The sequence below is a fragment of the Vicia villosa genome, linkage group LG4 (assembly GCF_029867415.1).
Source record: "Vicia villosa cultivar HV-30 ecotype Madison, WI linkage group LG4, Vvil1.0, whole genome shotgun sequence".
Classification (NCBI taxonomy): Eukaryota; Viridiplantae; Streptophyta; class Magnoliopsida; order Fabales; family Fabaceae; genus Vicia; species Vicia villosa.
In genome coordinates this window covers 86,370,208-86,396,090 of record NC_081183.1, presented here as the reverse complement: position 1 = coordinate 86,396,090, position 25,883 = coordinate 86,370,208, and the positions used below count along the sequence as shown (strand labels likewise).

At 37.2% G+C, this 25,883-nt stretch overlaps 1 pseudogene; it reads right to left on the bottom strand.

Moving 5' to 3' along the window:
- Positions 1-3,814: 3,814 nt before the first annotated feature.
- The window catches only part of LOC131597465 (rhodanese-like domain-containing protein 6), a 35,633-nt pseudogene continuing 13,564 nt past the window's right edge, over positions 3,815-25,883 (bottom strand).

The following is a 25,883-nucleotide window of genomic DNA, read 5'->3' as shown; positions in this document are numbered from 1 at the left end:
CTTAATTAATGTCATTTGGTGCAACAATTTTAATATTTATTTATTTATATATATAATAATAACTTATAGTAGTTAAGGAATAAGATCTTACTATTTTAACTTATTTCGTTGTTTACTATCACACTTAATTAGTAATAATATGCTTTCTATATTTGTTTGAAATTTATTTAATTTATCTAATAAAATAAAATTGAAATGCAAAAAGTTCTTTTACCTAAAATGTGTGTTCTAAATAATATTGTTAGGAAATAAATTTAAATTTAATTTACAAAAATCAAATCAAATTAAAATATGTATGTATGATTCATGAAGATTTATCTATTGAAGAACAACATGGTTGACTCAATTATATTAGAATAATGAAAATACATATGTTATTATAAACCATAAGTTTACAAATCACACTTAAGTGTGTTTTTGGCAAAATCAGTTGGGTCATCTTGAACGTATTATGACGCGAAAATTAGCATTGAAGAACCTAAAGTTTCTTCAATCCAATAAGTTTTGTATGTTCCTAAAGGAAATTAAAATTTTATAAGTTTAGTTTTTATATAACATGTGTAAGGTGGTTTTTGTAAATCAATACATCAATCATGTAGATGATATAAACATTTTATGATATTAACTATTGCATCGACTAAAAGATCATGCTTGTGTTTGTTGTCTACTCACAACTAGAAGTTTGTGAAAATTTTTTCTCAACTAAAAGATCATGAATATGTTTATGAACCGAAAAACTAGTATTGAAGAACCAGAAGTTTCTTCAATCCAATAAATTTTGTGTGTTTCTAAAGAAAAATAAAAATATGAGAAATTGAGTTATTGATGACATTAATTATTGATTAAAATATGATGTAAATGTTTATTGTCTACTCACAACCAGCAGTTTGTGAAATTGTTTTCTCAGACTAAGATCTCAATATCTGAATTTTTCAAAACTTTCTTGTTAAGTATCACATATATTATTAAAATTTATATTGACATTTTGTAGCATATGTTCATGAAAAAAAATGGACTTGAAGATCCATTCTTTAGACGTCTAAAGTTAATTTATAAGGTTGATACTTGTGAGATTATAAATTCTAAATTAGATATTTGAAACACGCAAAACATGAAAATTAAGATATTTATCGGCATCACGCCAAAACATTGCGATACATTTCTCCTTCCTTGATATATAATGTATTTCAGGTTAATAACCTCATACTTCTCGTCTAAGTGAACTTTTGGATGTGTTGTGTAGTTTTCAATTGCTCCAATATAATACACTAAGACGAGTCCTGAAAGAATATTGGAAAAACATCAACTTCATCTAATCATGTAGAAATTTTAGCACTATATGAATTCTTTCAGTGCAAAAAGATTGGTCTTCATTGTTAAAGAAATAATTGTTCAGCTGAGGGGAAGAAATTAATTTTTCTTAAAAAGATATTGTACTCTTTTTCCTTCACTAGATTTTTTTCCATTGGGTTTTTTCTAGTAAGGTTTTAACGAGGCATATCCTGAACAAACATCAAGGAGGACTATTAGGAATAATGGATTATTGTCTTCCTATAATTTACTTTCTTATTTGTAATAATTTGTATTGATTAGTAATGAGGTAGTTCCTTCACAAAGAATGTTGTACTCTTTTTCCTTCACTAGATTTTTTCCACTAGGTTTTTTCTAATAAGGTTTTAACGAGGTATATTCTTTATGGACATCCAAGAGGGAGTGTTATAAATGATATGATTATGGATGTCCATCAATTAGGAGATTTCAGGTTGATTTTCCATTTATTACATATGTCCTATAAATTGGACTCATATTGTATCAGAATCTCACACTCTTAGAATATGAATAATATAATAAACTCTCTTCTTCTATTTCTCTGTTCTATTATTTTATTCAGTTTCATAACATAGTAATTATTTATAATAAAAATTAAACAAAAAATAATGGATTTCCAATTGCTTGATTGTTTTTCATATTTATTTTTTTTTGGTTTTCTAGATCTGAATTATGAGTAATGAATAATTTTAATTTGAGCTAAGAGTTTTAATATTACCAATGGTGGTTTTCTATATCTGGTATTTTTGTAGTGATTTAAATCTGAATATTTTTAAAGAAAAAAATGGGTGAAGATGATGAACAATCTGAAACCATTAATCTCTATGTTTCATCGGATCTAGATTTAGCTAGAACAATGTCCTCATTAGAACTCCAAACACTCGTAGAATTAAATAGTATTTTTTATTAATTAATTAGTTGTTAGTGGACAAAATTTAGCCGCGCTTTCATTTCGGGTATGGTGCAGGCGGGTGGGGGCGGTATCTTTAGAAATCACAGAGGTAATTTTTTGCTGGCTTTTGTTGTTAACTATCGTGGTATCTCTTTCCTTCATGCTGAATTTGATGTTGTGATCAAGGCTATGGAGATTAGTATAGAGAGGGGTTGGTCCAAGCTTTGGATTGAAACTGATTCTAGTGTGAGTGTCAAAGCTTTCACCAACCATAAGTTAGTTTCGTTAATTTTTAGAAACCGCTGGAGATTTTGTATTCTCAATGATATCCTCTCCCATTTTATCATCACTCACATTTACAAGGAAGGTAACACTTGTGCCGATATTTTTGGCAAATTTTGTGCTCGGCACGAGTGGTATTGTTTTTTTTATTTCATTCCTACGTGGATTCAGAATGATTTTGTAAGAAAATAAGTTAGGTATACTGATAGGAAGTTGCCTATCAAAACTATGGAATTAGGGTTTTCTACACTAGAAGGGGAAGAACATTAAAAGTAAAGGGAATTAAAATAAAAGATAAAGATAAACTTTGATTTTTATTCATAATTTTGTCATCTCTTAATGAGTACATATATAGTATTAGTGGATAGTAACTAAAGGCCCAATAACTAACTAAAGTCCACCTCAATAATATTTTAAGGTCCTAAGAACATTCTAAAAAGCATTACAAATTAACTAACAATAATATAAATGCTACTTCTAATTAATCATAATTCTTAATTTATCATTGCCGCCCAGTTCACATTGAACCTTGTCCTCAAGGTTCAATCATAAAAGTTGTACTCTTGAGTAAACTCCTGGATCCCACTGTTTGGAAAAGGTGCATTTTAAGCAACTAAAAGCATGAGAAGCCTCTGTCACATACATAGCAGCAATAGTAGGAGAAAAGGTTCTTTATCCAACAGCAACCAAGTTTACAAAATGATGACGGGGATGAATCCGAGAAACATGTCCCAACTTCATCATATTAGCACTCGCCAAAATAGCATGTGCAATCCAGTTAGCCAACTTGTTAGCATTGTTCTTGATTTCAAAAGCAATATTAGCACCTCTTTGTGTCTCAAACTTCTCCTGGAAGGTAATAAGGAAAAATTCATCAAAATCCATAGCAATAACATGATGAAAGCCATATAAATAGCTTAAAGCATAGACAGAATTCAGTTTATGTTCCAACAAGTGTAGCTTCTTCCGTATAATTGCATCATAGACATTGTAGGCGAACCACACAACACATAAAATATCACCATTTATCTCGAGGCCATTGTGTTGTAGAAATCGGCCTAGGAAAGCCTTGATCTCGTCAATATATTGGGACCGAGTTGGAATTATGTGACCACAGTCATGTTCAACGACCACAGAACAACTACTGTCATATAGAGAAGCAAGTTCCTTGCTTGCTTGGTTGGCTATCTGTCTGTTTTGACCATGTTTATTACCAAAAATATCAAGAGAAGGGAATTTGATAGGGTTACAATCCATCTCCTTCAAATTGAGAACAAAGCATGAACACAAAACTACAAATTTAAAGTCCATTTAACCTTTTAGCTTTTCTTGTTGTGCAGATTTGTTCTGGCAACTCACACAAACCAAGACAAGCATTCGACAATAAGTACATGGACAACGTGAAGAGTAATCGTCAAAGGAACATTGACAAATGAGACAGGCACCAATTGTACTACTAGCCTCTGAACCTCCAACTGATATTTGATGATAAAAAACAAAATTTTTTCCTTTGAAAAAACCACCATCTAGGAATTGCTCCAAATATCATTGTATACCGCCAAATAACTGAAACACATTCTCAAACCCAGCACCTTTTGACCTAATATATGCTGATGCCATTTCACACCTGATTCTACCAGTACAATACGTAAGGATATTTTTGCCTTTCAACTGCTTTCTTCTATCATCTATCCACAAGGAGAAATCATTGTATTGCCTAACCTGTGGATCCAATGTTTCAACATTGGGTGCATGAAATTTCCCAATCCTTGTTTCATAAAGATTCATTGCATCAAGTAAAACAAGGTCGTTTGTTGTACTCTCCTTATTAGCATTGTGAAGTGTAGAATGGAACTCAAGTGCTGATAAATGTTTTCCTGCAATTGAGATTTCTGGCGACTTTAACAGAGAATGGGAACTGAGAGTAACTAGTTCCTTGACAATACGAATAGAGAGTGAAGTGAAACCACACTCCTTAGCAACATCGTCGTTTAATGGTTGATGACAAGTTGCAAGCTTGAAATCAGTGCCGTGAAATAGAGTACTATTGGCTTTAACTGCTTCGATGTGTTGTTCCAAAGAGGATAAATTGCCGCCAACCTTTATGGACTTCCACGATGCAGCAACCTGCTTAAAATTTTAATAAAACAGAGCCGCCACCCTTTATTTAAAGGAAAAATGGTAAAACTTTAAAATTAAAGAAAAATTAAGATTTTGGGTAAGTAGGTAAATTAGGCAAAGGGAAGGTGTTAGGCACCCTTTACCTCCCTTGTACTTAAGGGGACCCATTTAGCCTTTAGGTTTAGGTTTTCATTGATAATGGTTGACTAATATATAAAAATAATAATATGTCTTTGGCCGAAAGGGTAAAACCTCAAAGGTTTTGACAGAGTCATTGTCAGATCGAGACAACAATGACCATGGCTAAGACGAAACATATTGTAAGAATAAAAGCAAAACATAACAAGAATAAAATAGTGACCTCAATGCATCATCATTGGCCAAAAAAGAGGAACGATAATAAAAAAACGTTTTTAAATAAAAGGGTGGCCTACCAAAAGGGTTAATCATTGGCCAAAAAAGGTAAACCCAAGGGTTTTGACAGGGTCATTGTCAGATCTAGACAACAATGACTAAAGGCCAAAAGCCATGTATAGTGAAAATAAAAATATGCCATTGTCAGCTCGAGACAACAATGGTCAGAAACCCTTTTTTAGGGGAGCCGGCCATTGTCAGATCGAGACAACAATGGCCAGAAACCCTTTTTTAGGGGAGCCGACCATTGTCAGATCGAGACAACAATGGCCAGAAACCTTTTTTTGGGGAGACCTCATAGGTAATCTTCGGCCGTAATCTTTGAGTTTGAGTGGTTTGAAATTGCGTTTGAAAGGGGGAAAGGGTTTGTCGGCCGTAGTCAGTTAATCGACAACGGTAGGTTAGGGTTGTTCAAGACAACCCTAAGATAAACCCTCAGAGGGAGGAGTAGAAAAAGCGTAGAAAAAAGGTGTATTTTTGTGAATTGTACGTGAAAGTGAAAGAAGGTCCTTGATAGGATTGTCAAAGGTCCTATTTATAGTGTTAGAAAATTAGGTTAAAACCCACAAAAGAAAAAAGTCCAAATTTTGTCATTTTAGAAATTAGTAATAATAAAATAATAATAATAATTAGTGTAATAATATTGAATAATATTTATAATTAGAATAAATAATAACTATTAGTATAATAATATTTATGTTAATAAATGATAAATTAGACTAAGTTAGTAAATTTATTTTGATTAAAAGAGAGTTAGTTAAATAATCAATTAAAATTGATATATTAAACTAATAATTTATAAAAAAAGATTTAATCTAACAATCTATAATAAACCCAAGTAGAGTCCTACATTTTTTGAAAAAATATGTATATAAATGTTTTTTTAAAAAAACATGCATTAATTTATTAGTTATCTTTACCCAAAAAATAATAAAAACCTATTAGTTAGTAAGAAATGTATGTTAAAAATGCAACAATAAAAAGCTGATTTTACTTGGCCAATGTTAAATTGGGTCCACACAAATGTTCTACACACCCCAATTTGAGAATAAACCCCGTGTAAAAATAAAATTAGATGGAAATCGATAGAATAAAAGACAGGGTAAATTTTGGGGTATGACAGCTGCCCCTATTTAATTAATCTTGGATAGAAGGGCGTGAGAATACGCCGGTTTCACGCTTTTTGGATTGAAGAGTGATTAAATAATGGAAGACCCCTAAATTTACCTTGTGCGTGTATATGAGAGATATAAAGAATTATCTTGCTAAAGCTTGAGACTTACATAGCGAAGATTCGTAAATTCTTGCATTAAGGATTCACTTGTTATAGTTCTAGTGAGCTTACCTGCGTATTAAAGGATTCACCTGCTATAGTTCTAGCGAGCTTACCTGCGTATTAAAGGAATCACCTACTATAGTGCTAGCAAGCTTATCTGCATAAAAAGATTCACCTGCTATAGTGCTAGCAAGATCATCTGCGTAAAAAGATTCACCTGCTATCGTGCTAGCAAGCTTATCTGCATAAAAAAGATTCACCTGCTATAGTGCCAGCAAGCATATTTGCATAAAAAAGATTCAGCTACTATAGTGCTAGCAAACTTATCTGCATAATTTTCTTGACACATACGCAGAAGTCAGAAGTATAAGGACCAGTAACTTGGTGTTGTACATTATGTATGCACAGAGTGTAGCGTGCATAGCATAGCGTGTATGAAGCGTAGCGTGCATGAAGCGTAGCGTGTAGAGCATGGTGTGTAAAATGTAGTGTGTATAGCGTAGCGTGTAAAACGTAGTGTGTAAAACGTAGTGAGTAAAAATTAGTGTGTAAAGTGTAGCATGTAAAACGTAGTATGTGTAATGCCTGTATAAATATTGTGTACGTACATATAACGGCTATACATGCATGTGACCCTGACGTTTGTACAATGTAGATGTATGAACTGTCTGTATGTGTAATGTAAATGTTATATGTGTAAGAGGATTTTGTTTACGGTATCCTGTTGATATATGAAGGTGATGCTCGCGCGCATGTTTTAAGAGCGAAGATCTAATGATGTGACATGCCGGTTCTTAAACCAGGTTTGAATGCATGATGATTATGCTTATGTATATGTTGATTGGTAAATGCCTATATGTGCGTGCTAGTTGGTATGTATATGCTAATGCTAATGCGTATGTATGTATGCTGATGCGTATGTATATATGGTGATCCCCAGATTTTATCTCCTTATAACCCATTGAATTTGTTTAAACCATGCAACGACTATGCTCATGCCGACTAGTAATGCTTATGCGTAGAATGTTTTCGAGCGGAACTTCAGGTTTCAGTCTCCTTCTAGACCATTAGGTCCTGAACCAATCCCCTGGTACCCTTTGTTTTTTTGAATTGTCTAGACGTTTTGATGTATGGGATATTTTAACCAATGTGTGATGCGTGACTTAGTATGTTTAAATAATTCCCCAACGACGGTTCGTGGATAACCAAAGCGTAGATATCTTACTTAATGTAATAAGGTTGTTTGTGAGGGTGTGATGCTAGCGTGACTTCCCAATACCTGCTTTTGAACTCGAAGATCGCAGTAGTGGGAGAGAGATTTATCGGGGACTGTAAAAGTATGAGGACATCCTTTCCTTTCATCGTATGTCTTGCTTCAGTTTGTTGGGTATTTTGCGGAGGTTCGCCTTAATATGAGCTTGGACGCAGTTTTATCGTAGTACACATTTTGAGATAGCTAGCCCCATTCTTGGTTTTGTAATACGACGCCCCTTGATTGGACGACTCTTGGGATCCACTCCTTTTGATTGGGCCTCGTAGTGTTTTGCCCCAACATTAGCTTTTGAAAAATATGCCCCTCGATCTCCAAGACATGAAGGAAGTATCCTTATAGGGGGTTCGAATTTCGCCATGTCATGAACTTGATATGCGCTGCCCCATTTTTGATAATTGGAAGGTCTACCCTTAATCTCCGGGATATGGAGGGCTATCCAAGGTGTGGTATCAATTTAATACGGATTGCTCCGAGCATTTTAATTTTGCACTCGAAGTTGCTTCACAGTGGAACTCGGGTCCACCATTAAGATACGAACTACCCCAATATTTGGATTTGTAAAAGATATGCCCCTGAATGTTATTTCTTTGAGACGCGACCCAAGTCGATTGGATCTTAGGGTGAATGCCGCTAGTTAATAGGATCTTTGTATACCCCTGTGATCATTGGGATTTTTCCCCTGGTTAGGAGAACCCCCTGGACGTGGTTCCCCCATTCAAAAGTCTTTATTAGAAATGATCGCCTTTGATTAAACCAATTTCGAGATCTCCTTGATGCTAAGTGTGTATTTGTAGATAAAGTTGTATCCTTTGAGAAGTAATTCCAACGTGAAGTACATGCAAGTTTTGAAATCGAAGTTTGTTATGAATTGGAAATGGATGTTTGAGGAAGTGAAGTGGTTATCCATTAACAAACAATAGGAATCAGTTTAACCAAATTAATGCCAAGTATGCTTTCGTAGTTGACCGAGTTTCAATTATGACTTTTGAAGGTTGTAACGTGGCCGTGATTCGCAGTTTAAGAAACAATGGATATAAGGCTCAAAATTTATTTAACCCACCCCTTTTTCCTTGATGCTCTCCAATCCTAAAGTTTGTTTAATCCAATGAATGTGTTTCGTTTGAAAGAGAATTGTTTCAGTTCCGATGATGAGCAGAAGCATTAGTGAAGATCCAAGCTCCGATGAAAAATGTTGTAGAGATCCAAGCATTGATGGGAAGATTCGATGATTTAGCAGTCACAAGATTATCCTTTGTTTTTTTTGCTTTTGTTTTGTTTTTATCCCTTATTTTTGCGTGGGCCAATTCTTTAGAATTTTGTCCATCGGGATGCCCTGATTTTTGCCTAAGTCAATTTTTGTTTTCTTTATGGAGTTTTCCATCAGACTTAGCGGGCCTTTTTTTTTTGAAAATTTACTTTTTGGATTTTTAATAATGTGACTGCCATGTTGACTTTAGTTTTTAAACTTTATATAATTCTTTTTGTGTGTATTTCTAATGACTAATCAAACGCAGCACAGCTGGCCACGCTTACTCGCCCTTATCCACTATGCCCTGGGTTCAACACTGCAGATGCCAAAGGTTTTTTTCTTTTGAAGTTGATTGCTTGCAGCTGATGAGGAATCCTACGCGCCTAGTCTATGAAGGCTTACAGTACACGCTCACTTCCCAACCATCAGATGCGCCCAAGATTTGGTCCAACGTCCAAGGATCTGCATGCCTATCATGAGCTCTCAAGGAAGTGCACATAGGATCCACGCCCAGTTTGTTTTCTTTCTTTTTTTGCTGTTCGTTGTCTTTTTTTATTTAGTTTTGTTTTTTTGTTTGTTTGTTTAGATTAATGCAAATAGAACCAATCAGCCTTTTTAATTTATTTTAATTAGTTTATATTTATTTTAATTTCAATTTCTATTAGTTAATTAATTAGGTAATTTAGGCTTTAGTTAATTTTTTTAGGTTAATAATTAATTAGGTTTATAATTAATTTTAATTTTATTAATTAACATAATTAGGTTAATTAATTTTGATTGAATAGGTAATTTAGGATTTAGTTAATTATTAGGTTAATTAAATTATAATTCAAATTTAATAATCAGGATTAGGGTTTGTTTAATCAATTAACTTTTTTTTTCGTAATCTTAATTTAGTTTAGCTCATCTTGTGCAGTTAGGCTTAGTAATTAGTTCCCCTATAAAAATACACGTGAGGTAGGTGTTGCACACACACACACACACACACACACCTTTAGGGTAATCTCTCTTATTGCTGCCTTTCGATAAAAAATAGTCAAGTCCCTCGAATACAAGGATGCCTTAGCAATGTTACCCTCAGTTCATAATCATCATAAAAGATCATAAGTCCCTTCGATGTTGCCTACGATAAGATGATAATCGTCCCTTTCGAATGCTAAGACATCCTCACTGGTTGCCTAAAATGACTATTATAGTCTTCCCTAAAGACTACCTGCCCTCTTTATGGTAGGGATAATCTTATGGCGAACGATAATCTTCGATGACCCTTTTCAAATCCAGTGAAAGGACTACCTACCCTCTCTATGGTATGGATAGCCCTTTCAAACAAAAGTCTTAAAGAACAGAAAAATTAAACTTAGGGTAGTTGCTTTTAATTGCTTGCTCTACTCAAAACTTAAATTTCAAAATTACTTATCACACCTCTTTACAAAAACTTTCAAAAAGGCTACGCTTATTTACAAGCTAAAGTCCTTAACAAATCTTTTTCCTATTCACACACTACACTTCAAACATTTTGAAAACAAAAAGTGAGCTATGCAATTAAGAGCCCATGGATAACCATGGATACAAAGGGTGCTTACACCTTCCCTTTGTATAACCTACCCCCCGAACTCAAAATCTTCCAAAGGTCTTTCCTGTTCTTTTTGCCTTTCAATTGGATAAAATAATTGTCGGTGGCGACTCTTGCTATCCGCAACATTTCAAAAAGTCAGTTCTCCCACCGTATTACAGAACTGGCGACTCTGCTGGGGACACTTAAAAAAGAGGGGCTACCTTAGAGTTTTAGTTCACTTCTATTTTTGTAAATTTTTTTATTCGCTTGCTTTTTTTAAGGGTACTTCTTGGTTTTTTCATTATGTGAAAGATCCTACACCCAGATCTGGTGTACCCTAGGTATGTGGCAATAGACCAAGGAGATTGTACGACTTGTCCCGAATTGGTTGATCTGGTGGCCACCGTTAGTGTGACACTTTGGTTTGTCCTAATGGCCCTTGAACATGATCGAGGAGACATTTGGCTGCCGCGTGGTGTCATTAAGCACTAATTTTCCCTTAGAACCCTAGTTGAACTTGACTTTGGCCTATTAGGAAGTAGCGAGATGGCTGGCTTTGGATTTCTGACTAAAGCTGGTTGATACTCGAAGCTACACTCATTGAGATCAATCTTTTAAGATGTAACCGTTCGAGTGTTGACTAAGATAATGCTTTTGAGAAAGATCCGTGATATGAGATTCCCTAGAACCCGATCTTTATCTAGGACAGGTTGAACCAACTAAACTTCAGTGGGTAGGGTACTTACCTATGGACTTCACACAAGCCTTTAAACCTAAGGACACTTGTGTGACTTGCTTGTGTGTGCTACTAACCCTTCGATTTCCTTGCAGGATTTATTTATAGGACTTACTCGTCCTTATTACCTTATGCTTCGTTCACTGCATTACATTTGTATGACATCATGACATCATAACATAGCATGTTAACTAATCCTTTCAAGGATCTTAGGAATTTAGGGCGCACAATTTCAGGTGCTCTTATCAAGGACTGAATTCCTATCAAGGGGCAAGAGGATTTATTTTCCCCTGGCCATATGTCTTCCAGTTTAGAGGCACCATACCTATCAAGGGGAAAGAGGATTTATTTTCCTCTAGCCATATGCTTTCAAACTCAGAAACAGGTATCCCGAATCAGAGGCGATGACCCACTGGATATGGTGAGCTTGATTCCCATAGAAGAACATCCCAGAATCAGAGCTCTTCAAACGAAGATGCGACCAAATCATTCTCTATTGTTGCTAACTAAATTCCTTAAAGATCCTTGAAAACATTGCATTTGCATTCATAACATTGCATAACAGGTTCCCGCCATAGGTCTCTCATCCTCTCTCGCTGTTTATTTCAGCACAAATGGATCTCGAGCAATCTGTCAAAAATCTTCAGGCTCAGAACAACCAGTTCCAAGAGATGATCCTTAACTTGGCCAAGGGGCAAGAAGAATCGAAGGCACTACTGATCAAGAAGGAGAAAGATCAACATAGGCAGCAAGGTGGTCAAGGTAATCAGAAATCCAAACCTAAGCGATCCCTTACTCCGTTGCACATCCCGCTGTCTCAAGTCCTGCAACAACTGCTCAATCAGAACTTGATAACCGTATTGCCTCCATATTCAGTTCCTGTAAATCCTGCTCATGGGCACAAGTATAATGCAAGATGTGCTTATCATTCAAATAGTCCTGGTCATGATACCGAAGATTGTGGACCATTGAAGCATAGGATTCAAGACTTTACATGACGACAAGATCATTGACTTCAGCTCACCTGAGAAGCCTCATATGGCTGATGCTATGTACAACTAGAAAAGTCGTAATGAGCGCAACCTATCTGTTGGGGCAGTTCCACAACAACGATGCAAGCCAGATGACATAAGCGTCAATTCACCCAGATTAATATGTCATTGGCTCAACCATTACAACATTTGTTGAAGGCAAACTTGATTACTGTGAGGGATCCCATGTGAATCCTAACACTTCCTCTCCTCGCTATAATCCCAACGCGAGGTGTGCATATCACTCCAATAGTCCTGAACATGACACTAATAGTTGTTAAACATTGGAGAATAAAATTCAAGATATGATCGATGCTGGTGAAATTGAGTTTAACCCTTCTGAGACTCCCGTGGTGATCACCGCTCCCATGCCTAGCCATGACAAGACTGATTAATGTCTAGAAGGATGGACTTTTTGATCATTAGACTTACTTTCATGCGCAATTTCTATTCTGTTTGTTTAAACATTCGACTTATGATAGACATTATCTATTTCAATAATCATCATTAGTGAATTGCATATGTTTGTCTTGAATAAATTATTTCGCTATCACTCATTTAAAATATGTTTTTACCTTGTTTTTGTTTCGTGATATTCAACTCCTTCTAAGTTGTAAGCCTTTTGAGGGAGGATGACGAAAATGATACCGCAACCTCATACATTACGGTTTTGAACGAAATATGTTGACGATGTACAGACATTGTTTCAATTCCTAAATAGTGGAGATATAAGGATGTTAATCCCTCGTCAACCCCTTTGAGCCTAAGAGGTAGAAGTTTTCTTTCTCGTACAGATTAAAACCTTGATCATAACCTGGGGAAGGGTAGTTACTCAGTTAACTCAATTTTACTAGCTGTTGTTTACATAAATAATGATGGGTTCCCGTAATCATTAAGTCATGCAGTCAATATCCACCAAAAGGAAAAAAGCTGTTAAGTCAAGACCTATGAAGGAGACTTATCAAAAATAAAAACATCCCGCTGACTGTAATCTCAAAATAAACAGTTCAGGAAAAAGTTAGGGATAAGAAAGTCAAAAAAGAGGTTGCCAAAAATCCTCCACAAAAGAAAATATTACAAAAAAGGATGAGTGCCTGTCCGAATAAACTTCCGATGCTTAAACCATAATCAAATGTCAATGTTACGACTTTAAAGCTCTGCTAGGACTTAAACAAAAAGTTAATTGAGCATAGGATCGAAGAACATCACGAAGATTGGGATGGGTACAAAGAAACTTTGAGCCATTATCTTTTGTTTCTTAAACCGTGAACCGAGCCACATTACAACCCTTAAAAGTCCTAACTGAAGCGTGGTTAGTTCGAAAGCATACTGTCACCGAAAAGGTATCCTGACTCCTTAAGATTTGATATAACTGCTGAGTTGATATCACGTTTTTACAAACAACACGCTTTTACATCTTTTGCTTTAATATTTTTTAAAAAATCAAGACAGACATATGCATTGCATCCCATGAATTCATTATTAAACATATTCTGCTACATAATTTCAAGTGTTAGCATCTGGAAGAACTTGCACAGGGTACGACTAATGACTAAAATCATCCCGACAGACGAAACCACTTCAGCAACAACATCTCTTACAACTGACTTAGTTGATCAAGAATTTAACGAATACAAGGGGCATGACATGCTTTGTCCAATCAATCTGGGGCAATCAGGTCAAGATTCAAAGAATCTCTCAGGAGCATCGAACAATCAGGGGCACTTTCCTTAGTCTATGATTACTAGGGGCAAGTCACCCACAGTATATATCTCAGAAGACCCTCACGAGGAAAATCTCTTCAAATTCCCTACTAGCTGGGGAAAAGCTATGCAAGGCATGTGTGACACTTCAAACAATGCTCATTGATGTGTCCCAATCAATACAAGCCCGGGAATGACAGTCACTATAATCACTGGGGGCAATGTACAAGGCATCCACGCCTTCCCACATCGCCGACTTCATAGGAGCATATCCCTACAGAGTAGTCCTCAAGAAGCTATCTTTGAATAATCTCCATAAAGGTTGGCACTCACAGGTGAGCTGAGTCAGATGGAACATTGGAGATTCTATTCATCTCTCTTATCCCCAGTCAGGGTGCATCAAGATCAATCATTCAAATGGCTCTCATCCCCAAGCAGAGATTATAAATCCCCAACTGAGCATCTTTAAAACAAGATCAGACATCAAAATCATAATGATATAGAGATTTATTTTGTCAATCAAGAAAAATCACAAATAGCATAAATCATGTTCATACTGTGGTGTCGTTTTCTTTACCTCCCCGTTTCACTTGGGAGGACGGCACGCTAAACCCTTCACGCGAAATTTGGAAGGAGAATGCGCCCGTGGTGGAATGAATTTTGTTTCAGTTCTTCCTACGATATCACACGAACTTTCTTATTGGTCCTACGAGTAGGAAAGGGAAAAAAAGATCTCAACTAAACCCTAGGAGTTTGCTAAGTGTGGGGATTTCACCTAGACTAGAAATTCTGGAGTCCGGGGGGTCGGTTATACATAGGGAAGTGTTTAAACACCCTACATATCTGTAGTACTCTACAGGAACCTTCTCTGTGTCATTGTGATTGTGTTTGCTGCTAATGATTGGGAAAGTTTCTCCTTTGTGTTAGGAGAAGGAACTGAATTGATTAAAGAAAGACAGACAGATAGACAGACTGACTATTTTTGGTATTTTATTAGCTCGCTGAGATTCCTTGTGAACCTCATGCCTACATATCCCTAGTGGAAGTCAGAGCTTAATGTAGTTCGGGGAACTAACTAGGGAAATTAAATGTTTTTTTTGTGCCTTGCTTGAAGCTCAAGGTTGAAGCTTGGAATTAAATCTCTGTTTACAGTAAAGAGACATGAAATCATCTTTACAGAGAGGTATTTGTACTATTCTACCACAAACATTTTGAAAGAGTGACAGAATAACTGGATTCATTTCATTCAAGAGGGGGACCTTACTTGTGTGTGCAAGTATGCCAGTCAGATGCCTCTTAAATGAAAGAAAGATGCTCGTCCAAATTAGGGAAAGTGTACAAGTCTGGGGATGTGCCAGAGCATGTCTTTCAGAGTCCTAAATGGGAGACTTTGATTGAAATTGAAATTGAAATGTTTGTTTGTTTGAATGTGGTAGAGTAGTAAAAATATCTCTCTATAGAGATGAGCTATGTCTATCTACTGTATAAAAGATTTGACTTTAGCTGGCTTGTATGAGGCCCAAGCTTGAGGCTTTTTTGATTGATTTATTAATATTATTGACTCTGGGAGATGACTCCATTGGGGATTAATTACAGGGTATTTTTGTGTTCTGTACAAAGCCCAGAATTGAGGCTGACTCTATTTAAGGAGACTCTATTTGTGTGCCTTGTACAAAGCCCAAGGTTGTGGCTAACTGCTGAGGATAATTGAATGAATGACTCTATTTTATGTGCCTTGTACAAAGCCCAAGGTTGTGGCTGACTCTAGCTAGGGAAAACATTATTTTCTGCCTTGTACAAAGCCCAAGGTTGTGGCAGACTCTTAAATAAACTGAGTATGGATGACTCTACGGGGAAAAGATCCTAGGTGTTAGGAATCTTTGACACATGAAAATATGGTTTATCTGCCTTGTACAAAGCCCAAGGTTGTGGCTACTGAGTGATGAAGAACTCACTGGGGAGACTCTATTATCTGCCTTGTACAATGCCCAAGGTTGAGGCTGACTCTTGACAGGGGAGTTTTATTGTTTGGTGCCTTGTATGAAGCCCAAGGTTGAGGCTAACTATTTTTGTTGGTTTTGACTCTACTGAGGAGATTTTATTTATTGAAAGACTGTTTTTCTTTGGAAGCTAACCCTTTCCAGGGATTTTGACTCAGCTGGAGAAATTATTTAGTAAAAGACTGACTTTATCATGTTTTTTGGAGGCTGACCCTTTCCAGGGGTTTTGACTCTTTTGGGGAAATTGTCTCCTAAGAGAAATGAATCTTTAGTTTTTTTGACATTTTTATTAATTGACTTTGGAGGCTAACCCTTTCCAGGGATTTTATTGAAATGATGGAATGATTTGTAGGCTAACCCTTTCCAGGGGTTTTATTGAAATGATTGGCAGAAAGATTATCTAGTGGAGACTTCTTGTTTAAAGCCCAAGATGAAGGCTGACTCATGCTGAGGAGAAAATAAACATAGATCCTAGACTCTGCTAAGGAAGATTGATGAAGATAAGGGTGACAGAGACTGTCCATGTCTCTCATTCCAAAAGGTGTACTCAATGCAAAATTGAGACAAACTTAGCTTGTTTAAAGTCTGGTTTAAATTGGAAGAAACTCACCAGGGTAGGCTAAAAGGTGACTAAAGACCTGTTCCTATGTTTATAAGAAACCTGATGGGTCCTTGTATACAAGCTCAAGAGGAAGCTGGAAATGCTTTTAAGAAGCCTGTGGGTCCTTGTACAAAGCCCAAGAGGAGGCTAATCGAGGGTCCTTGTTATAGCACAAGAGAAAGCTATGTAGTTTTGAACTTATTTTGGCTCTAAGCAAATGGGTAAGAGGTTTCACCGGGAATAATTCCTCTTTGGGTGGATGTGTCCTATATTTTTGGATTCTAAGGTTTTTGCCAAGATGTTTCACCGGGAATAATTCATCTTGGGGGTTTGAACTACAGATCTCTAATTAGGAAAGAGCCTTCACCGGGAAGACATTCTCAATCCTAGGCCATATTCCTATAATATATATATATATAGTTTAACTGTCCTAGGGTTTATACTCAAACATAGTTCTAAACTAATATATGCACAGTTTATATTTGACAGTAATTTAAATAAAGACTGTAAATTGAAAGCTTGTAAAGCCTAACCTGGATGGAGTGGAGGCCTTTGAAGAAGTATGTACAGAGCCTCAACAGTAATTGGTGGATAACAGTTGAATATATATATGATAAACAGTTAAGGGTTTTTGAAAACAGAAGAAGTGAAGATGGACAAAGGTCACATAGGTATCTGAAGAGTTTCACCGGGAATAATGCCCTTCAAATACCAGAAGAATGTTTTGAAAACAGAAAGAAGATTTTGAAAATACAGTTTTGAAAACAAGCTAAGAAGAGAAGGTTTTTGGGACTTACACTCTATTAGAGGCCCAGTACTTTACAGTACTGGCTATAAAAGCAGATTGAAAATGATTTGAAATGATATAAGGTTTTGTTGTTTGAAAACCTTAATCATTTGATTTATTCGGAGATTTGAAAACAGCTTTGAAAAATGACAAATGTCAACTTAATTAAGGTAAAAACAAAGATTTTTAACTAATTAAGACATAAACAATTAGGGTTTTATCATAAACTTATTTACAAAATGATTAGGTTAAAACAAAGTGAATATATACATTTAAAGTATTTAAGAAAACACTTAAAACATACTATTTTAAACCTAATTAAAACACATGAAATAAATAATATTTTTATGATTTTTTTTTATTATTTACAAAATAGATATATTAAATGACAAGTGTGTGAAAAATGAAGTGAAAATGATTTAATTTGATAGGTGAATTATTCATGTGAAGTTGTGAAGAAAATAAAAGAATTTATGTGTTAAAAAATAGTTTTTGGCCCTTGGAGGATTTGAACCCACGCCCTTGAAGTCACCAGCCCAAAACAACACCACTGAGCCAACGCGCGCTTGGTGATAATAACTCTCACTCAATTGGTTATGTTTCAAAACAAGTGATAAATCATTGAAAAATAAAAGAATCAAAAAGTCTGGGGCGAGGGGGATTCGAACCCCAGACTTTGGACACGCGCAACACACAAACACTCTTTACCACTGGGCTGTAACGATTTAGTCGTTTATAAAACAACTTCCATTCAAAATAAAATAAACTTTGGCCCCAGATTTAATTTTTTGCGCGCCATGGCCATAGTCATCTTCTTCCTCGAGCTCAAGAATTTTCAAAATCCTAACTCTCTGGTTTCTCAACTAAATGACATGATGTAAACATCAATCTTGTTCTAAATTTCCTCACGAATCCAGATATATAACTAACATTTATTTATATGAACTATAGCTACCTAATTTCTCAGAAAACTCTAAGAACACATGAACCCTAAATTTGAAATTAAATGACAAACAAGATGAATAAATGAAAGATGATAGAGGGTTTTCAATCCTCTGATGATGCTAAACAAGATAGAATCGAGCTTTAACTCAAAGAGTGCTTAAATTAAAGAGGTGAGGTTCAGAGACTTACCTCTGAAAATGGAGGTCGTGAGGGTGATGGAGAACACCTGGACTTGAATGAATGATCTCAATAGCTTCCTTGAGACTCAATGATGCTAACTGAATGCTTATTGGAGCTTGAATCCTCCTGAATTGCTCTGTGGACCTCCTTCGATTTGAGCTTCAAGTAGACATGGAGGTTGTTGAATTTGGAGTTACAGACGAGCTGCAGCCATCTGGTTAGCTTCAATATGACCTGAGGAGTGTGCCTGGATGATTGGCTTGGCTGGAAACCTCCTGAATTACTCTATGGACCTCCAACTGCAACAACTCCAAGTGAGAGGTGAAGATGATGATTCTTCACTTACAGAAGTGTTTCAGAGGTCTGGATCACCTCTAAATGACTTCCCTAATGTGTTTGAATACTTAATTCCAAAGGAAGAGCTTTGGTTTGAAGAATCCGAGTCTTCTTGCCAAAGAACCTTTGAAAACCTTAAGTATGAAGAAAGAAGAGAGAAAGCAAGAATTTTGTTGCTTTGGTGTGGTTTCTGAATGAGAAAGAGGCCTCTATTTATAGGCAATTGATTCAGAGCAATTGATCATAGTAAGCTTGCTTAGTGTAGTGAGTTTGGTTTCTTAGCCATGAAGGAATTCAAAGAATATTCCAAGTGCAATGATGAGCTCTTTGATACCACTCCCTAGCCCTCGGTTTTGCTTGATCTTAGGGGACCAAATGGCTGCAGAAATGAGCTCCAATTGGTTGGGAGAAGATTCCTTTGATGAATCACCAATTTGTCCTAAATTCAAAAATGCAATCATTACATAATCACATGCCTTTGTTTTTGGGAATCTTCTCTAATCCTTATGCAATGATGGAAATTGATGTATGGTATGGTTTCAGATGCATTAGAGGTCGTGTAGCATCACTTAGTGAAGCAAAATGCACAAAATTGCAAAGTTTCAAATTGTACATGACCTATAATTTTACTTCATGAAGCCAACTTTGAACAAGCATAACTCCAAGCTCAAATTGAATTTGGAGAAGGTTGAACACAATTTGGAAAGCCCTAAACATCTACTTCAAATCATTAGTGTGGGGTTTCTTCAGAATCCTTTGGCAAATTTGTGAAAAATGAGGCCAAAGTTGGAAGAAAACTAGGTTAAAACACTTAGAAAAATTTCTAAGTGTTTATGACTTAAAACTCCAAAATTTCCAAAACTCTTAAATGATTGATCTTTTGAAAAAAGTTCCTTTGTAAGATGTTGTTTTATTTTGCAAGATCTACAACTTTCATGTTGGAAGTTTTTTGAGTTGTGTAGGTGAAATTTTGAGTTCTCACCATGCCTTAAAAAACCCTAATTCCCGACTTTTTGCTCCTTGATGAATTTCTTTGAATTTCTTTGGTCAAATGACTTCATTATCCATATATTGATGATATTGATCCTTAAAAGTCATGGTTTGACCAAAAATCTCAAAAGTCAATGGTGATCCCATACAGTTGACTTTTTCCTGGTAAGGTGAGATTTTGGACTTTTGTGTAGAATCAAGATCTTCTCCTCAAATGAATGATGTAAATGGATTATATTGAGGTAGTGGAGACTCTTGAATCATGTCTTGAGTTTTGGATCCATGCCCTGATTAAAAGTCAACTATCTTGGTGAATTAGGTTAAAAACCCTAATTGTCGACCAGAGGACAATGATGACTGTAGACTCTGAACTGAGGTGTAATGTCCAGTGGATCTTATCATATGAGTTATTTGAAGATGATTGATGTCTTTGAATGGTTCTCTGGGGCTTTTTAGGGTTTCCCAAAGGTGATCCCTGATTTTAGTCCTTGATAGGCTCCAAACCCTAGTCTGTTGATCTAAGTAATTCTGTACTTAGATGACTGGGTGTCTAATCAATCATAGGTGAAATAATGAAGTTTTTGAGTCTTATGATTGTATTAGAGACTAATCCCTCTATTGATTGATCCTTTGCCTGAGTTTTCTTGTCTTTGAACACCCTCGATTGAATGCCAGACTGCCCTGGGTACTTACTTTGACTTGATGAATATCCTGAAGATATGTCATCTCAGGGGGGTCAAAAATTAGGGTATGACAGATGCCCCTATTTAAGTTTCTTTTAACTGGAGGGAGAGAGATTGATATCTCGATCTCTCCTGCGTAAAAGAGACTTAAATATCAAAGAATGCCCGAATTTTGGGCGCTTCTGAGATGATAAAATCTTTGCATGATTTGATCCCGTTGTCGTACTTGGCGGGGGATGAGGAGACAAACTCCTGTAGAAATACTTGATGTGGATTCTGGTGAATGGATGGCAATGTAAGATGCGCAATCCATCTTCTTTAACTAAGTGTTGATACTTAGAAAAAGGTAAACAACCTCCTCTCGTTCCGGATGTCCAAACCTCGAAACTGGTCTCAGTTGCGTTTGGACAATATCTCAGATAAAGAGAAAATTTCCAAAGGTTTGTTTCCTCATCAAACTTCTCATCAGCACTTGGAGATGAGATGCCATTTGATGGTAGTAGAGAAACTTCAAAGGTTTGTTTCCTCGTCAAACTTCTTACCAGCGCTTGGAGATAAGATGCCATTTGACGGCTGTAAAGAAACTTCAAAGGTTTGTTTCCTCGTCAAACTTCTTACCAGCGCTTGGAGATAAGATGCCACTTGACGGCTGTAAAGAAACTTCACCATCTTCCCTTTTGACTTGACGTCTTTGAAAGAATGTCATATGGCCTCATGATCTTTTGAGGGGCTAATGACTTTGTTTGAAGGCGGACGAACTGTTTTCGGGGTGAAAACTGCCATTCGTCAACTGATGCCTGGGGAATCAACGAACTGTTTTCCTAAGAGGAAAACTGCCATTCATCGACTCCGTGGGGAGTTAAACATCCCAGAAACAGACAAACTGTTCGAAGAAACTGCCATTTGTCGATCTCTTGAGTATTTAACAGACAAACTGTCTTTTCTTGGGAAAAGACTGCCATTTGCCAATTGCTAGGGGAGCAAACTGTCTTCTACTGGGAGAGACTGCCATTTGTCGACCATGTCATGAAAGAAAGTGAGCAAACTGTCTTCTGCTGAAAGAGACTGCCATTTGCTGACTTTGTTATGATAGAAAGTGAGCAAACTGTCTTCTGCTGAAAGAGACTGCCATTTGCTGACTCTGTTATGATAGAAAGTGAGCAAACTGTCTTCTGCTGAAAGAGACTGCCATTTGCTGACTCTGTTTGGGAATCTGAACTATCTTCTGGACGAAGACTATCATTCGCTGACTTCGCTGGGGAATCATTTGTCGATCTGCTGGGAGATTCTGAATTTTTCTTTGACAAGAAGTGGCACCTCTTGACCCTGCTGGGGAAATACCAAACCTGTAGGGAATTCCAAAATGTGAAGCAGACTATCTTATCTGAAGAAGACTGTCGAATGTCGCTCTGCAGGAGAATCTCGGCTGAGGAATTCCAAAAGTGAACAAACTATCTCTTTGAGGGAGATTACCATCTGTTGACTTGCTTGGTGAGATCCTTGTGTATGAACTGTTGTTTCGCAGGAAAAAGCTTCTCCGGAACCCGCAGGGGAAACTCGAGTTCATGCCTCAATGACTTAGGCATTCTCAGGATCAAAGCCTGATTCGACTATGCAATTATGATGTAATGTATGCATGAATATTATGACAATGATAAAATGTAAAGTGAATGTGAATAGAATTGTCGCGGATGGAAAATCCTATGATACGACTGAAATTCTTGTGGATCAGAAGATGTCCTCTTCTTGCAGTTCGAACTCTGTTGGGAATATCTGGTTATCAGTTGTCCGCTGTTCGAAGTGAGTAATATGAATTGAAGTAAAGATCCGTCATCGGGAGATGTTCGCAAAGCGACCTCATGGGGAAATCTTAATTCCCGGAGTCTCAACCGTTCTCGGAGCAACTGTTTGCATTCTTCCTATTGTTTGTAAACCTTAGAAAGAAATTTCACCTTTATTTTTGCAAGTAAATTCATTTTATTTTATGAAAACAATTGTTTCAAGAGAATGACTGTTTAAACTTAAAATGCATTTCAAGAAACTGAATAAGACTAGATTGCAAAGGAAAAGCACAAGGCTCAAATTATTATATATGGAATGGTAATCAGCCAAATGCTTGATTCCATGGAGTATTTACAAAGTTGGAAATTGGTAATTTTCGGGAAAAGGGCTACAATGAAACGTGACGACCGTTATCTTTCCCTTCCACTCCGAGTTGCGCTGTATTCGTGCTTCGTAGAAGATGATCTACTGCTGATGAATACTCCGCTATGGATTTTTGAATGATCAAGTTTGTCCTGAACACAGTTACTTGCCATATATCCCTAACTTTTGCGTAAACTACCCCTTTCGGGTTTTAAGTCTACCGGGATTGATTATTATTATTTTTTATGTCTCTAACTTTTGCCTGAATCGCCCTTTCGGGTTTTCGATTCACCGAGACGCTCTTTTTTGCCTAAGTCGCTCTTTGCGAGTTTTCAACTTAGCGAGCTGTTTTTATTTATTTATTTAGGCGAAGTATTTCTTGACTGCGTCGACGTTCACAGGACGGGTGAATTCTTCTCCATCCATATTCGTGAGTATTAAGGCTCCTCCTGAGAAAGCTCTCTTGACCACGTAGGGGCCGTCATAATTGGGAGTCCATTTCCCTCTCGAATCTGTGAGAAAAGATTGAATCTTTTTGAGTACAAGGTCGCCTTCTTTGATTGTGCGAGGTCGAACCTTTTTGTCGAAAGCTTTCTTCATTCTTTGTTGATATAGCTGTCCGTGGCATAAAGCTGTCATGCGCTTTTCTTCGATCAAGTTCAATTCATCGAATCTGCTTTGACACCACTCGGCTTCTGTTAATTTTGCTTCCATCAAAACTCTCATTGATGGAATCTCAACCTCTATAGGTAGGACTGCCTCCATGCCATATACAAGGGGAAAGGAGTTGCTCCGGTCGAAGTACGTACTGATGTACGGTAACTATGAAGAGCATACGGGAGCATTTCATGCCAATCTTTGTAAGTGATGACCATCTTCTGAATGATTTTCTTGATGTTCTTGTTAGCTGCTTCTACAGCTCCATTCATCTTTGGTCTGTAAGGAGATGAGTTGTGATGTTCGATCTTGAATTCTTCACAAAGCTCCTTCATCATTTTGTTATTCAAATTTGACCCGTTGTCAGTGATTATCTTGTTAGGAACGCCGTAGCGACAGATGATGTGATTCTTGATAAACCTGACGACAACTTGTCTTGTAACGTTTGCATATGAAGCTGCTTCAACCCATTTGGTGAAATAGTCTATGGCTACCAAGATGAAGCGATGTCCGTTGGACGCTTTTGGTTCGATCATTCCAATCATGTCGATTCCCCACATGGAGAAAGGCCAAGGGGAAGAGAGTATGTTGAGAAGAGATGGTGGCACATGAATTCTATCGGCGTAGATCTGGCATTTGTGACACCTCTTTGCGTACTGGTAGCAATCTGACTCCATTGTCAGCCAATAATATCCTGCTCTCAGTATTTTCCTTGTCATGGTATGTCCATTGGTGTGAGTACCGAAGGAACCTTCATGTATTTCTCTCATGAGTACTTCTGCTTCTTTTCTGTCAACGCATCTGAGCAGAACCATGTCGAAGTTTCTCTTGTACAGAACATCTTCATTCAGGAAGAATCTACAAGCTAACTTTCTCAAAGTCTTTCTATCTTTCTTTGACGCCCCAAGAGGGTACTCTTGCTTTTGAAGAAAGTTCTTGATGTCGTGATACCACGGTTTGTCGTCGATGATTGCTTCTACTGTGAAAACATGAGCGGGCCTATCCAGGCGCATAACATCGATATGAGGATTGTCATTCCAATGATTTATCCTAATCATGGAAGAGAGTGTGGCTAATGCATCAGCCAAGTTGTTTTCTTCACGAGGAATGTGATGAAAATCTACCCTGTCGAAGAATGGTAATAATCTTCTCGCGTAGTCTTTGTAAGGAATTAGCCCTGGTTGGCGTGTTTCCCATTCTCCTTTGATTTGATTGATGACCAAAGCAGAATCTCCGTATACATCCAAGTGTTTGATTCTTAGATCCACGGCTTCTTCGAGACCCATGATGCAAGCTTCATATTCGGCCTCATTGTTTGTGCATTTGAAAGTTAATCTGGCAGTAAATGGAATATGGGTACCCTGAGGTGTAACAATGATTGCCGCAATTCTTCGTCCATAAGCATTGACAGCTCCGTCAAAGATTAAGCCCCACTGGGATCCTATCTCAGGTCCTTCGTCTGGTAGTGGCTCGTCGTAATCTTTCATCTTGAGGTACATGACGTCCTCGTCCGGAAAGTCGAAACTGGTTGATTCATGACCATTGAGTGGATGGTGAGCCAGGTGCTCAGCTAGAATGCTTCCTTTCACGGCTTTCTGTGCGTGATACTCAATGTCGTATTCTGATAACAACATCTGCCAACGGGCAACTCTCCCGGTTAAAGCAGGCTTCTCAAAGATGTACTTGATTGGATCCATATGAGAGATCAAACAAGTAGTATGTCGAATCATGTACTGGCGGAGACGTTTGGCAGCCCAGGCCATAGCACAACACGTCTTATCGAGCACGGAGTAGCGGGATTCACAGTCAGTGAATTTCTTGCTCAGGTAGTAGATGGCATGCTCTTTTCTCTTTGTCTCATCTTGCTGTCCAAGGACACAACCCATGGAGTCTTCTAAGACGGTTAAGTACATTATCAAAAGTCTTCCTTCCACTGGAGGAGATAAGATGGGTGGTTCGAGCAGATATTCCTTAACGCTGTCGAACGCTTTCTGATAATCGTCTGTCCAGACGCAACTTTGATTTTTCCGTAGAAGTTTGAAAATAGGAGCGCAAGTTGCAGTCATGAGATATATGAATCTCGAGATGTAATTCAGACGTCCAAGAAATCCTCTAACTTGTTTCTCGGTTCTGGGCGAAGGCATTTCTTGAATTGCCTTGACTTTGTCTGGATCTACTTCAATTCCTCGTTTGCTGACAATGAAACCAAGGAGTTTTCCTGAATAGACACCAAAGGTGCACTTGTTGGGGTTCAGGCGAAGCTGAAACTTCCGTAAGCGTTGAAATAATTTTGTCAGATTCTGTATGTGATCTTCTTCATTTTCTGATTTGGCAATCATGTCGTCCACATAGACTTCCACTTCTTTATGCATCATGTCGTGGAAAAGTGTAGTCATGGCCCTTTGATAAGTTGCCCCTGCGTTCTTTAGTCCAAAAGGCATAACACGGTAGCAGAACGTGCCCTAGGGGGTGATGAAAGCTGTTTTTTCCATGTCTTCAGGTGCCATTTTGATTTGGTTGTATCCTGAAAATCCGTCCATGAATGAGAAAACTTTGGATTTTGCTGTACTGTCTACCAACATATCAATATGTGGTAAAGGAAAATCATCCTTAGGGCTAGCTTTGTTCAAATCTCTGTAGTCGACGCACATGCGGACTTTTTCGTCTTTCTTAGGAACGGGAACAATGTTAGCTAACC